This window comes from Mytilus californianus, unplaced genomic scaffold, assembly GCF_021869535.1.
Source record: "Mytilus californianus isolate M0D057914Y unplaced genomic scaffold, xbMytCali1.0.p SCAF_20, whole genome shotgun sequence".
Lineage (NCBI taxonomy): Eukaryota > Metazoa > Mollusca > Bivalvia > Mytilida > Mytilidae > Mytilus > Mytilus californianus.
Genome location: NW_026262669.1, coordinates 10,068,681 through 10,084,277, shown reverse-complemented (window position 1 = coordinate 10,084,277; position 15,597 = coordinate 10,068,681).

Sequence of the window (15,597 nt, the reverse complement as noted above, 5' to 3'; positions counted from 1 at the left end):
TTTGTTTAGTAACGGAGCTGATGAAAGAACTGCTTGTATTGGCAGCTTTACAACACAAGCAGTTCCTTCGACCACATTGTTTGTAGCAACCGGGAGATGGAGTAGGCTGCTTTGCTAATACAGATGTCACTAATTTGTCACGGATGTTTTTAGGTCTTCTGAAGGCCATGACTGGTGGTGAGGAAAATACTTTTTTAAGATTTGAATCATTTTCTATAATTTTCCAATGCTTCTGAACAATGGAAGACACATTTTTAAAATCAGGATGGTAAGTGAGTACAAGGGGTGTTCTGTTAGCTGCTTTATTCTTATCTTTGTACTCTAGAAGTTCTTGGCGACTAGTTTTGTTTGCTCTTTCGAAAGCGCTATCAATGATGTTGTTATTGTATCCTCGAACAACTAGATGTTTACGTAGTTGTCCAAGTCTAGCATTTTGCGTATTTTCAGTAGAGCATATTCTCTTGATTCGCAATGCCTGGCTGAATGGGATGCCACGGGAGCAGTGTTTAGGATGGCAACTTTTAGGAGAAAGGAATTGATGTTTGTCCGTTTGTTTGGTATGAAGGTCCGTTATAATGGTTCCGTTCTTGATGTAACTCGTAGTGTCGAGGAAGTTTATTTTCTCTATAGATGATTCATATGTAAATTTTATTGAATGGTGGAAAGAGTTACAGTGTGCCTTGTTACACTTCTGAAACTAGTGCTAGAGAACAACAACTTCTCTTTCAATGAAAAACATTATCTCCAGATAGACGGTACTAGTATGGGCACAAAAATGGCCCCGTCATATGCCAACATATTTATGGGCCAACTTGAAAAACGCCTCTTGGCTAGTGCTCCATACCAGCCCTTATCATGGTTCCGATTCATTGACGATATTGATTTCAAATGGACAGATTCACAAGAACATCTTAATGAATTTCTAGGACACTGTAACTCTTTCCACCATTCAATAAAATTTACATATGAATCATCTATGGAGAAAATAAACTTCCTCGACACTACGAGTTACATCAAGAACGGAACCATTATAACGGACCTTCAAACCAAACAAACGGACAAACATCAATTCCTTTCTCCTAAAAGTTGCCATCCTAAACACTGCTCCCGTGGCATCCCATTCAGCCAGGCATTGCGAATCAAGAGAATATGCTCTACTGAAAATACGCAAAATGCTAGACTTGGACAACTACGTAAACATCTAGTTGTTCGAGGATACAATAACAACATCATTGATAGCGCTTTCGAAAGAGCAAACAAAACTAGTCGCCAAGAACTTCTAGAGTACAAAGATAAGAATAAAGCAGCTAACAGAACACCCCTTGTACTCACTTACCATCCTGATTTTAAAAATGTGTCTTCCATTGTTCAAAAGCATTGGACAATTATAGAAAATGATTCAAATCTTAAAAAAGTATTTTCCTCACCACCAGTCATGGCCTTCAGAAGACCTAAAAACATCCGTGACAAATTAGTGACATCTGTATTAGCAAAGCAGCCTACTCCATCTCCCGGTTGCTACAAACAATGTGGTCGAAGGAACTGCTTGTGTTGTAAAGCTGCCAATACAAGCAGTTCTTTCATCAGCTCCGTTACTAAACAAAATTATACCATCTACTCAAATTCCAACTGTAAAACGGAGAACTCAATTTATATATTAACATGTGACACATGTGGCATTCAGTATGTGGGAGAAACAATGGACAAATTTAATATTCGGCTCAATAACCATCGTTCATGGTACAAAACCAACAAAAACTGTCCTCTCACAAGACATCTTCGTTCCACGAAACATTCTTTTGATAATGTTACCTTCCAAATCATAGAAGTCAACACCGAGTGGGACACCACGGCGAGAAGGAGAAGAGAAAATTTTTGGATCCACCAACTCCACACTTTAGAACCTGATGGTCTTAACAAAAAAGATGAGAAAAGATACAGGAAAGATAAAGAATAATTTAGTACACAGCATCGTCCTTTTTATCCTGTAATATTGGCCAATGGACGTTGCTAACTTCAACTACCAATTTTGTAAAAATCTTGAACTTCATCCAAATTATGTATTATTTTCAAGGCAGCTAAATTCAAGTGCAACATATACATTGAGCTGCAAAAGTTTCTTATCATCTATATCCGATTTCACCTGGATAGATGCACGCTTGATAAAGCTAGTTAGTCTAGCGAAATATTGCGTTTATTTTCATCATTTTGTAAATATTTTAAACATTCTTATATTTACATACTAAATAGTGTGTTAAAATTACATTGTTAGGCAATCTATAATTTTATTTGTGTAATTGAATTAATCTCTGTACTGATTAATCCACACTCCCATAGATTTGTATGTCATGTGCTGCTATTTATAGGCACATATATATATATATATATATATATATATATTACCCATATATTACATACTCATTGTCATAAACAAACATGGAATGTAAATTTACTGAACCAGATATCAAATACTATATTGTAGTTGGTATATTCCAGATACAAATTAATAAGAAGAAATTTGTAAATATAGTTACTTCATTAAGTGTCCTCAATAAGAACTACAGTAGATGATGCTGATCTTTGACATCTACATGTAGTTTTAAATAAGTCAACCTTTAATTAACAGGTGACCTTAGTGTGACAGTAATCACCTATTTATGACTTTTTAATATGACTCAGAGAGGAGTTTTTGATTGCTAAGTTATGTAAAAGTTATGAATATTAACACTATTTGAAGCTTTCGTTGCTTACTTGAGCTTTTGAATCAATTTTTCTGTTCTTACAATATTAAAGACAGACTGAATTGCAAATGTCATGCAAAGGGATAATACTTGTAGAACTTGCAGTGACAGTTTTTTAGCTTGTAAATATACTAGATATATTACCATGGATTAATATTAGATAAATCATGTATATATAATATTAAAAGCTTCAGAAGGCTAATGAAAATCTTTATCTGGCTGTGTTTACATCGTTATTTAAACTACTGTCTATTGAATTTGTCTTCAAATTCTTGTTTTTTCATACACATCTGAACTACAGTGAGTGTCATGTTAGAAGAGTACAAAAATGAAGGGCTAAAGAATTAAACACTTTCAAATATGTAAGAAAAGTGTTGCCGAATAATATGTCAGTAGATATATAGATTATACCACTGCATCGAGTGTGATACGATATTTATCCACTCGAGACAGTTAAATTTTCAAATTTAAAACGCGAGGCTCGCCGAGCGTTTAAAATATTTAAAATTTAACTGCCGAGAGTTGATAAATATCGTATTGCACGAGATTTGGTGGTGGAATTCGTTTCTCTAATGACTTTCAAACAATACGCAGGCAAATTTATTCCTACTTTTCGAATGATCTGCAAAAAGATGTGTTCTTTCTATGTGACGTCATCAGGCATGGTCGCCTTTTTTCATGCCGTCACAATAGGAAAATCAGAGGAAAGCAAGAAAATTCGACGTCATAATCGCATTTTAACCAATGAAGAACTGAGATCAAACAAACCACACGTTGATTAAATTTTGTTATACAATGGGTGCAGAAAGGGATAAATTGACGAAGAATTAGAGAAATTTAGATATACAATTAATGCTTTGTAAGCAAGTATCAGGCAAATGGTATTTTGAAAATTCAAAACTTCTTATATAGATATAGGAAGATGTGGTATGAGTGTTATGCTCTTTATATAGTCAAAAGAATTTGTCTTGAATGTAAAGAATAAGTTATTATTCTTGAAAATTGTGAAATTCAGACTACAAAATATTTTGAGAGAAATAGATATTTGTTGTATATATATTTTCATAATTACTTTAAATGTTTTTGAAACTTTTTTATTTTTTATACCTGGAGTAGCAATATTGGTACTTTACCTTAATATTTAGATTATATTTATTATTAAGTCAAAACGATTAGTTAGATTGACTAATATCTTAGTCTCCAGTATATTCTGGACTGATTCAGTCAATTCTGATTTGCTCTCTGTTAATTGTTCAGGGAACTACTTGTTTGTGCCAACACTTTGAATATGCTATAGTTACATCCTCGAAGAGCCGAGGAGCGTAATTAGTAGAATGGACTCTCATCCAAGTATAACTTGAAATATGAAGGATGAGAGTCATTCTAGTAATGGAGCCTGAGGCTCAAGAGGATGTAACAATTTACCCATCCAGTTTGGAGGGTACTGTATGCCCATCCCAATTGGTTTGGTTGCACAAACAAACTTTGAATCATGACTGGCACAGGTAACAGCCGCAGTATTTATAGCTATGTATAGCTATGTCATACCCATAGGTCAAGGATTTTGACCTCTTTTAAATGAGATGCCTCGTTGTACATCAAGAAATGAATGCTATAGTTACATCCTCTTGAGCCTCAGGCTCCATTACTAGAATGACTCTCATCCTTCATATTCCAAGTTTTACTTGGATGAGAGTCCATTCTATTAACTTCAATTTCTGTTAGTCTAAGGCAGCTGTATTGATACAATTCATTGCATTAATCACAATCAATGGTGTTTTCTTGAGATTCCTGTGTTCATATGGGACATAGGCATATGTTAATATCATCCTGCATTTGCATATCTTGTCTAAATGATTGAACTTGGCTTATATTTTGTACACTTGATGTTTTATCTGATGGTTTTATCAGTTCTGTGCATACAGTATTTTCAGATATCCGATTTCTATCTTATTCTGTCATCTTCATTGTTTCCGCCATACCTGTATTTGCTACAACTCATAGATCAGATGAATTGTTGATATATTCTTGTATGCCTGGTAGTATACGCTGTAGGAATAAATATTTTTTCCAGATCCATTTACTAGTATTTTGCCGGTAGTTCTTTATGAATTGTTTGTACATTTTGAGGTTTTCCCTTAAGTACCATACATTTTTTTCTTGTATATTTTATAGTTATCTTCTACTATATGTCCTTGTTCATCCTAGACGGCTTCATGGGTCACACTGTAATTAGAAGTGAACTGCGACTTGCTGAATTTGTCCTTTATTTCTACCCTAAAAGTTCATATGCCGCAGAGCTGAAGTCTATCACAACGTTATTTAGTTATTAAAGTTGATTTCTATATGTTTGGGGTGACAGTGGAGCATGTCTTCTATCAATACTGTATGCTGTAGTGACATTTTTCTCCGTAGAAATCTGATCTTCTTGTAGAATGTATTTAACAGCTATGGTTATGATAGTGGAGCAAGCTTTATCCTTGCTAATTTTGTGTAGTTGTCTTTGCCAGGAATGATTCGGGCGCAAGCTATGACCTTGCTGTGCGGAAGTCTTTATGACCTTTGCTATGCGTGAGCGGATGGTTAGTTAACTTTATACTGATAAATTTTAATTATTGTAATTGAAATGATGAGTAGTATGATAGCTTGTTGTATATATACACTATAAGCTGTTAATGTGTATTGAAAAGTATATATAAACGGCACAAGTAAGCTAGAAACTAAGTATGTTATGCCAATATATATATACGCATAAGTATGATCATGATGACAGCTGATTGATATGGGTTATATGAGTTATAATTGCTATGGCCGTATATCGAATCAATTTTAACCTTCGTGTTTTTAATGTTTATATCTTTATCTGTATTGTTAATCAGCAAGCCTGGCTATGTATAATATGACGTTTTACTGTTTGACGTCTTAAAACTAGATTTTGTTAGCTAATAGCAAAGTTCTACTACTCTTTTGAAGATTTCTCTGATCCAAAGCTTTGGTAATAATGGGCTTGAATGAAGCCCGTCTTTCACACATGTTTCAGTATTTTATAGTCAGTATAGTACTTTATTTTTTGATATGGAAATGTTGTCTGGCGTAGGAGATCTCTGGTGAAATCTGGAGATAAGTATAGGTTTAACTTTTAATTTCCGTCTTGTATCGTTTGGCTATTTTTGTGTTGGTCCTCCTGAGCTAGGTTTGATAGTAGATTTTACTCAAAAGTTCTCTGCATTAACATGATTAAGTCTTCGTATTTGTCTATTCAGATAGAAAATTTCAAATATCTTTCTAATTTTGACCGTTGACATATGTGACTAAATATTGTTCTACTATATTACTTTGTTTATTGGTTTTCACCTTTCTTTGGTTCTTGCACAAGAAAAAATGGCGGCCCGTGGGCACAAATCTACCCTAACTTACTAAAACAATAAGAATTACAAGATTATTTCACGAAAAAACGGTAAACGTTTAGTAAATAAGCAAAATGTGTGACATGGGATATTATACAGGAAGAAACTTTTGTGAAAAGTTATTAAAACTCTGTTTGGTTTTCGCTCTTCTTTTTCAAACTTCCAATCACTTGACATCATCCTCTATTCTTTATATTCTAGCACCCCATTATTATCTATGAGTGGTTGTCAAAGCAACCATTTTAAATGTTTTACTTTTCATATCTGTTAAGTTTTAGTGGGGTGGTTATAGTTAATTTCTACAACAATTAACCAATTCTGACACTATGCACCACTAAACCCTTATGAGAATTCTGGTCCTTACAGAGAATTATCTCATGTGTCTTGCTTATTTTTGTTCTGTATAAAACTATATACGACACATACTCCAGCATATCTTTCCAAATTTTAATTTATATTGATGAGAAGGAAATGCTTCGCAAATGTTTTGGTCGTCATCTAAAGAGAAATTAAATGTGAAATATTTAGACATCTTTCATTTGATACTGTGGTTAATTAAATTTATAAGTATTAACAAACTTGTTAAAAGTCTGTTCTTGTTCTGTTCAACTCATTCCGTAAGACTTTTAAAAAAGCACAAATTAATGGATTGGTATTGAACATTCAGCGGCAAATCTCATATGAGATCAAGAATGATAAAATAAGGAAGAAAACATCTGGTAAAATTTACATCGAAAATGATGCAAATATGAAAGAGGATAAAAATATGAAAGCGAAATGATAAAAATAAGAATGAAAAGTGATGAAAATATAAAAGAGAAACGATTGAATTAGAATGAGTAATGATGAAAATAAAATAGTGAAATGATGGAAATAAGAAAGAGAAATGATGGAAATGAGAAAGAAAAATTATGAAAATAAGAAAGAAAAACGACGGAATTTTATATGAAGTTGAGAATGATAAGATATAAAAGAAAACATCTGGTAAAATTTACATCAGAAATGATGAAAATATGAAAGAGAAATGATGAGAATTTTAGTATAAGTTTAAACTCTTAGAAGTTCGGGGCATATTATTGTTGTAAATATGCCGCACAGCCCTATGTTTTTACCTTTGAATAAATAAGATTCACATCAACTTCCCATTCTAGGATTTTTGACATCAAGAAAGCAATCTTTATCTTTTCTTTTTTTTTTGTTTTGTAAACATAGTGTGTTCTTTGTGTGACGTAATCATGCATGAATTTTGTGAATCAACAATATCAGAAACACAGGTAAAAAACAATCATCTGGCTTAGAATTATATAGATTATGATAATAAATGTCGTACAACAACCTACTGCAAAGATTCTATCTTATGGGTATATTGGTAATTCGGTTCGTCCTTTATATGTACAACATACTTGCCTTGGACGGTTATAAACAACACAACACAAAATCATCATAATATTACTAATTAATAATTTGAGGCATGAATATTATTTTAGTTGAAGTCCACATACTAACCTTCTCCCAAGTCGTCCAACTCTGTAAAATTATTGTCGGTTTATTCCTATCCTGAATATGCAAGTTACATATATAACTTAAGCATATACTAATTTTACAACCTGTTTGACAACATCAAAGAATGTTTTGTGGTTCCTGTTAATCCTTTTAATTATATAATAACTGAAACATAGCACCAATGTATTAATAAACAATAATAACAATATAAGGAGTTATGGTGAAAAACATTTAAAGGAAAGAACACATTTCCGTTATTTGGGTATGGTATAATAAGTGTTTCCTGAAAACAAGTTTGTGACAAAATTTCGGAGGATTTCATGATGTGATTAAAGTGGATGTTGAAACAAGTAAAGGTAGGGACTTATACATGTTATGTCATTGTTTGTCATATTCTATAATTATACAAGCCTGAGGACTTAATTTGATTGATATGATATTATTTATACGCGTCTTAGCATCGGACTTTGTCCTTACAATGTTAGTTTTAAAATTGACGAAACTTCCGCATGAAACCATTTTGATGACTTAGTAATGTTAACGCCATTTTGCCTTTAATTTTACATTTCTGTCTATTATTAAAGCTTAAGTAGTTATTCAGAAAAGAGAGGCAACATATACCGGAGGGATATTCAAACCTTTAAACCCACCAAAAACCAGGGTTGAACTCAAGTGATTTGGTTTTGATTTCTATTTGGCCCCGGTTAGAAAACACATAAGAAAGTAGTACATATTTATTCAAAATAGTTTCAATGCATGGGTGAAACTTTTGTTTTTTAAAAAGGACAATGTTTAATAGAATGAAATTAAGTTATGCAGAAGTCAATATATCAAGTTTGTCTCTGTTATTAAAGACAATCATCAGAAATTCAATGTTTAGAAGTTGCACCTTTTCCAATGAAAATTGGTCATATTTGATGTCAGTTATCATGTTTCATACATTTTTTTGATGTACAGTTATGTTAAGGGAAATTTCACCTCGTATATTGCCACAATAATGTATTTCAGCCTTTTTTTTTAAGTCAAACAACAAGGATACAGTAATGGCTTAACATAAATTGCAAATTTTTGCATTATTTTTTATTGAAATCAATGAAACATGTATGATATGACTTTTTTGTTATAGTAAAAAGATAGCTCAGTCAAATAATCCCTTTTTTTTTGAAAGTTTTATTCGTTTTCTTATGGTAGTATTTTATAATTGAGGCAACTGGTATATATTTACATAAGAATTCAACAATCTCATTGTTCTAGTATATGCAATTTTGAACCAGTTTAGGAAGTTATCCAGCTGATGGATATATAAATTGCTCTTAATAACTGTGTTATACCACATAAGTATGGTTTATACCGAACATGTTCCTTTTTCCAATTTGAAGAAAAAGGGGGCGGGGGAGGGGGTTACATCCGAAAATCAGGAAACCAGTTCTCTCTTATATGCAATTAAAGATATGTTAATTTGTTCAGTACAAGACACCATAAGGTGTTGCTTTGACATGCAATGATTGCCGCTTTATTTGAACTTAAGACAAAAAAGCTGTGCCTGCTTGAAATTGCGAAATATAACATAGAAAGCAATGGGGCTATGAATTAGTGGTGTACTTTCTTATACCATATCATTGTATAGTATATTCATCAAAAATTGTGACGTAAACTTATTAACCCAAGGCAACATAGTTGCAGAGCAACCATTTTTAAATCAAAATATTTCCTTTCACTTCAAGGAATCACATGTCTGGCGTAAACACAAAATTTAATCCTGGTATCTATGATGAGTTTATGTAAAATGGAAGGAAAGCAATTCATGATAGATGAGTTCTAAACGCTTGTTTCGTTCGATATAAAACTTAATAATTCCCCCTTTCTCGACATACTTTCATATGCTTGTGTTATTAAAGTGAAATAATTATCTTTAACGCATCGATAACTTATATAATGTATTGTATTATATTAAACTGTTATTCACTTTGTTAATTGAACAAAATAAGAAAAATCTTACATAGTTTTCTTTCGTAATTTCGATGTAGGTAAAAACACTTTATGCATACTTTTTTCTGGTGTTTTTTTTTAGCCTATATCAACAATGACCCTTATATGTTTTTCAACAATTTTTAACATTACTTTCAGGTGTAAAATAGGATTCACAATAAGTTTTTCATATATGCTGTTCTTAAACCACCAAGCCAACTTACATATGGCTGCGATGTTATATAACCTGTATAACAAGTAAACTTGCTTACCAGATATTTTGACTGGTGAAATTTAACCTGTGACAGATAAAAACGACAGCTCATAGAACCTGTTTTATGACTGCCAACAGGTCTAATACTGATGTTACTTCAAAACCAATCATGCAAAACATTTACTTCCACCGATGGGACTAAACCTGTTCTTAAGTTAACTTTTGGTCTTTTCTGCTACACACTAAGCTTAACACTTACAGAATCATGTTTTAACAATGACCTGGCAACATATGTACTTTAAATTGAAATATTTGTGAGATGGCATTTAAATTTGGTAACTCAAGATATATTGTATAATATTCACCTGATATATTTTAAATATATATCAATTACTACAATTAATTATTTGTTTATGATCTACTTTTTTCATAGTGCCAACATTTCTTATTTTTATTTAAAATATTCGACCTTATAAAAAATCAGTAGTTTTGTTAGCTTTTGTTAGATTTATTTTTCTATAGGTACTAAATACTTTTTATTTCCTTAATAAATTTGTTTATTAACATATTTACAAAAGCGTCTTTTTATATACTTTCATTAAAAACTCCGAAACCAAAACATTTAGCAGCCGAGAATATATTAAGATGAACCCTCAACAAATTTCTGTATTCATCAACAAATCAAGTACGACACATTAATTTGCAGTAACAATGTCCGCCCTTATTCCATGTCGTGCTATTTGGTAGATCCTATCTATACAATTAATTTCGAATTAAGTAATACATATCCCTCATGCAAAGCTCCGATTACTTTGACTATACTAATTTGTTGTTAGTACACATCCTAATTTGTGAATAAGTTTTGTATTTGTGAAATATTGTCGTCCGGAGCATTACTGAAGAGACATTAGCATCTGGTGCAGTAAAATAGGTACCGTTAAAACAAGTGCTGGATTCCTTCTAGATATTCATAATTTAATTATATCTACAAAAAAGTAAAAACAAAAATACCGATCTCCAAGGTATATTCAAGAAAGGGAGAGTCCACAGAAACTGACAAAATCAACCAACGGAATGAGTAAAAAAACAAATATGAAATTCCAGACTTAGTAGCGGCATTTTCCGAGGAGAATGGCGGGCTAACTCTGATTTTATAGCTAAGTAAACCTCCCACTTGTGTGACAGTTGATTATAGGTCAGTTATATTGAAAAAAATTGGGTGAGCAACCTAGATGACATCATAGGTTATCTCGACAACAAATTATAATTCAGCAGCCGAAACTCTGTAAGCGTATATCACAGACATATAACACAACTAACTAACAAATTCAGCAGCCAAGACTGTGTAAGCATACATCACAGACATACAACACAACTAACTAACAAATTCAGCAGCCAAGACTGTATAAACATACATCACAGACATACAACACAACTGACTAACAAATTCAGCAGCCAAGACTATATAAGCATACATCACAGACATACAACACAACTGATTAATACATTTAGCAGCCAAAACTATGTAAACATGCATCACAGACATACAACACAACTGACTAACAATTCACTAGCCAAAACTGTGTAAACATACATCACAGATATACAACACAACTGACTAACAAATTCAGCAGCCACAACTGTGTAAGCATACATCACAGACATACCACACAACTGACTAACAAATTAACCAACCAAAACTGAGTAAACATACATCACAGCGTACAACACAACTGACTAACAAATTACCCAACCAAAACTGAGTAAACATACATCACAGACATACAACACAACTGACTAACAAATTCAGCAGCCACGACTGTATAAACATTCATCACAGACAAACAACACAACTGACTAACAAATTCAGCAGTCACGACTGTGTAAACATACATCGCAGACATACAACACAACTGATTAACAAATTCAGCAGCCAAGACTGTGTAAACATACATCACAGACATACAACACAACTGACTAACACATTCAGCAGCCAAGACTATATAAGCATACATCACAGACATACAACACAACTGACTAACAAATTCAGCAGCCAAAACTATGTAAACATACATCACAGATATACAACACAACTGACTAACAAATTCAGCAGCCACAACTGTGTAAGCATACATCACAGACATACCACACAACTGACTAACAAATTAACCAACCAAAACTGAGTAAACATACATCACAGACATACAACACAACTGATTTCAAATTCAGACACCAAGACTGTGTAAACATACATCACAGACAAACAACACAACTGACTAACGAATTCAGCAGCCAAGACTGTATAAACTTACATCAGAGACATACAACACAACTGACTAATAAATTCAGCAGCCAAGACTGTATGAACTTACATCACAGACATACAACACAACTGACTAACAAATTCACCAGCCAAAAAATTGTGTAAACATACATCACATACATACAACACAACTGAGTAACAAATTCAGCAGCCAAAACTGTGTAAACATACATCACAGACATACAACACAAATGACTAACAAATTCACTAGCCAAAACATTGTGTAAACATACATCACATACATACAACACAACTGAGTAACAAATTCAGCAGCCAAAACTGTGTAAACATACATCACAGGTATACAACACAACTGACTAACAAATTCAGCAGCCAAATATGTTAACATACATCACAAACATACAACACAACTGACTAACAAATTAACCAGCCAAAACTGTGTAAACATACAACACAGACATACGACACAACTGACTAACAAATTCATCAGCCAAAACTGGTAAATAATACATCACAGACATACAACACAACTGACTAACAAATTCAGCAGCCAAAACTGTGTAAACATACATCACAGACAAACAACACAACTGACTAACAAATTCAGCAGCCAAGACTGTATAAACATACATCACAGACAAACAACACAAGTGGCTACAAAATTCAGCAGCCAAAAATGTAAACATACATCACAAATATACAACACTACTGACTAACAAATTAACCAGCCAAAACTGCGTAAACATTCATCACAGACATACAACACAACTGATTAACAAATTCAGCAACCAAGACTGTATAAACATACATCAAGAACATACAACACAACTGATTAACAAATTCAGCAGCCAAAACTGTGTAAACATATATCGCAGACATACAACACAACTGACTAACAATTAACCAGCCAAAACTGTGTAAAAATACATCACAGATATACAACACAACTGACTAACAAATTCAGCAGCCAAAAATGTAAAAATACATCACAAACATACAACACAACTTACTAACAAATTAACCAGCCAAAACTGTGTCAACATACATCAGAGAAAAACAACACAACTGACTGACAAATTCAGCAGCCAAGTCTGTGTAAACATACATCACAGACATACAACACAACTGATTAACAAATTCTGCAGCTAGGATTATAAACATACATCAAAAACATACAACACAACTGACTAACAAATTCAGCAGCTAAGACTGTGTAAACATACATCACAGATATACAACACAACTGACAAACAAATTCAGTAGCCAAGACTGAGTAAACATTCATCTCAGACATACAACACAACTGATTAACACATTTAACACATTCAGCAGCCAATACTGTATAAACATACATCACAAACATACAACACAACTGATTAACAAATTCAGCAGCCAAGGCTGTGTTAACATACATCACAGACATACAGCACAACTGACTAACAAATTCAGCAGCCAAAACTGTGTACACATACATCACAGACATACAACACAACTGACTAACAAATGCAGCAGCCAAAAATGTAAACATACATCACAAACATACAACACAACTGACTAACAAATTAACCAGCCAAAACTGTGTAAACATACATCACAGACATATAACACAACTGACTGACAAATTCAGCAGTCACGACTGTGTAAACATACATCACAGACATACAACACAACTGATTAACAAATTCAGCAGCCAAGACTGTATAAACATAAATCAAAAACATACAATACAATTGATTAACAAATTCAGCAGCCAAAACTGTGTAAACATACATCACAACATACAACACAACTGATTAACAAATTCAGCAGCCAATACTGTATAAACATACATCACAAACATACAACACAACTGATTAACAAATTCAGCAGCCAAGGCTGTGTTAACATACATCACAGACATACAACACAATTGACTAACAAATTCAGCAGCCAAAACTGTGTAAACATACATCACAGACAAACAACACAACTGACTAACAAATTCAGTAGCCAAAACTGTGTAAACATACATCACAGACATACAATACAATTGATTAACAAATTCAGCAGCAAAGACTGAGTAAACATTCATCTCAGACATGCAACACAACTGATTAACACATTCAGCAGCCAAAAATGTAAACATACATCATAAACATTCAACACAACTGACTAACAAATTAACCAGCCAAAACTGTGTAAACATACATCACAGAAAAAAAACACAACTGACTAACAAATTCAGCAGCCAAGACTGAGTAAACATTCATCTCAGACATACAACACAACTGATTAACACATTCAGCAGCCAATACTGTATAAACATACATCACAAACATACAACACAACTGATTAACAAATTCAGCAGCCAAGGCTGTGTTAACATACATCACAGACATACAACACAATTGTCTAACAAATTCAGCAGCCAAAACTGTGTAAACATACATCACAGACAAACAACACAACTGACTAACAAATTCAGCAGCCAAAAATGTAAACATACATCATACACATTCAACACAACTGACTAACAAATTAACCAGCCACTACTGTGTAAACATACATCACAGACATACCACAAAACTGACTGACAAATTAACCAACCAAAACTGTGTAAACATACATCACAGACAAATAACACAACTGACTAACAAATTCAGCAGCCAAAAATGTAAACATACATCATAAACATTCAACACAACTGACTAACAAATTAACCAGCCAAAACTGTGTAAACATACATCACAGAAAAAAAACACAACTGACTAACAAATTCAGCAGCCAAGACTGAGTAAACATTCATCTCAGACATACAACACAACTGATTAACAAATTCAGCAGCCAAGGCTGTGTTAACATACATCACAGACATACAACACAATTGACTAACAAATTCAGCAGCCAAAACTGTGTAAACATACATCACATACAAACAACACAACTGACTAACAAATTCAGTAGCCAAAACTGTGTAAACATACATCACAGACATACAATACAATTGATTAACAAATTCAGCAGCAAAGACTGAGTAAACATTCATCTCAGACATACAACACAACTGATTAACACATTCAGCAGCCAATACTGTATAAACATACATCACAAACATACAACACAACTGATTAACAAATTCAGCAGCCAAGGCTGTGTTAACATACATCACAGACATACAACACAATTGTCTAACAAATTCAGCAGCCAAAACTGTGTAAACATACATCACAGACAAACAACACAACTGACTAACAAATTCAGCAGCCAAAAATGTAAACATACATCATACACATTCAACACAACTGACTAACAAATTAACCAGCCACTACTGTGTAAACATACATCACAGACATACCACAAAACTGACTGACAAATTAACCAACCAAAACTGTGTAAACATACATCACAGACATACAACACAACTGACTAACAAATTCAGCAGCCAAGACTGAGTAAACATACATCACAGACATACAACACAACTGATTAAAACATTCAGCA